Source organism: Hesperophylax consimilis, chromosome 19 (genome assembly GCF_061612785.1).
Source record: "Hesperophylax consimilis isolate HC1 chromosome 19, BYU_Hcon_1.0, whole genome shotgun sequence".
NCBI classification, from domain to species: domain Eukaryota; kingdom Metazoa; phylum Arthropoda; class Insecta; order Trichoptera; family Limnephilidae; genus Hesperophylax; species Hesperophylax consimilis.
In genome coordinates, this window is record NC_142854.1 from 28057275 (window position 1) to 28058910 (window position 1636).

At 35.7% G+C, this 1636-nt stretch overlaps 1 non-coding gene across 1 annotated transcript; it reads left to right on the forward strand.

Moving 5' to 3' along the window:
• Positions 1 to 1337: 1337 nt before the first annotated feature.
• TRNAT-GGU (transfer RNA threonine (anticodon GGU)) lies at positions 1338 to 1409 on the forward strand. The gene has a single exon. It is a non-coding gene; the product is annotated as a tRNA-Thr (tRNA).
• The last annotated feature ends 227 nt before the right edge of the window (positions 1410 to 1636 follow it).

Here is a 1636-nt window from a genome sequence, read left to right on the forward strand (position 1 = left end):
GTTCGCCGATACCTGCTTTTGTTAGATGCGCCAGACACTCGGTAGTTGAGTGGGTGCGGAACCGAGATAGAGAGATTTGTTTCGAGTTCCAGGGACATAAAAACTCTCGTTCCAGGAATTGAACTATTATAATAACAGAATATGTTATCTAAATTACTTATTTCATTGTACTTCAAACGCAATACCTATCAAGTGTCAGGTGTTAATAATATAGGTCATTTTAGTTGAAATATCGATGTACACAAAAGACTGCAAGATAAATACTAAAAAAAGACTTGCATTACAATTTGATAATTACGTACGTATAGTTGGAACCTTTACAGAGAGATTGGTTTATAATATTCATATAAAAACATCGGATAATTTCTTCTTTTCTGCCATTGAAATGAGGCGGGCGCAGAAGGTAGAAATACACTTCCGACGTTAAGCATCAATCGACCGAACGCGAACGGGAAGAACTACCCTTCCCGATTAAAGTGTGTTAAGCTAGCTTGGAATGGCTTTAGCTGTGTTTGGTGACCAGAACTGAATATCCTGGTACTTCCCCACCTTCCTCTTCCTCGTCTCATTCCCCTCACCTACCTTCAGTCTCACAACATTCCCCAATTGGGGATAGGCCATAGTCTCACTGACTCCAGACGGGAGCGATTGAGACTCTTGTGTGGTATTCAATTAAAAAATGTACTAATAGACGTAAAAAGTAGAAGAACAAAATAATATAACTGGAAGTGGGTGTACAAGCGTCCTGAGGGGTTTTACATGTAGGTAGTACAATATTAACATCACAGAAAGTTTTAAAACAAAGTAAAGTTAGTAATAATAAAAATAAAACTATATTAGATAAACAAATACAACAAAAAAAATTAAAATAACACAGCAAACAGAGAGGTTATTAATTTTCTTTTGAATTAACTTAATGTTTATAAGGTAAGGTTTATGCATAGCACAAAGGATTGCAAATTATTATAAGCAATAATTATTGTAAGGCTGCGGTTACACTTGGAATTTTTTTTACCGTAAGTGAGTTAAGGCAAAATTATCTATCGAAACGTCACCTATAAAGTGACATGCTGCCAATGGGACTCGAACCCACGGCCTTCTGATTACCGGTCAGCAGCTCTACTTCTGAGCTATGGCGGCTTATTTAATACCCGCCAAATTAGTCAATGTGTACTTAGTGTTCTGCAAGCAAAATTATTGCTTATTAATTTTTTTCTTACCTGAAAAAACCAACTTCATTTTTGTAGGTAAAGGAATTATAAGTGCTTAATTCTCCCACTTAAGGGCGTCGAGATATATGTCTTGATTAATTGACTAATTTGGTGGGTATTAAATAAGCCGCCATAGTTCAGTGGTAGAGCTGCCGACCGGTAATCAGAAGGCCGTGGGTTCGAGTCCCATTGGTGACATGTATTTTTTCTCGGGAGCTTTTTCAATTTGTAAGTTTTTTCTCTTACAATAATATTGCTTATAATAATTTGTAACCGAGAGGTTTACAAAAATCTTCTTTAATCATGGTTATTATCGGTTAAACTTGATTAATCTTAGTTTATCTTGGTTTATCTAAGTCAATCTTGGTTAATGTTTTGGTAGTCTTAGTTAATAGTAGCCTCCATACTCAAAAACTAAATACAAA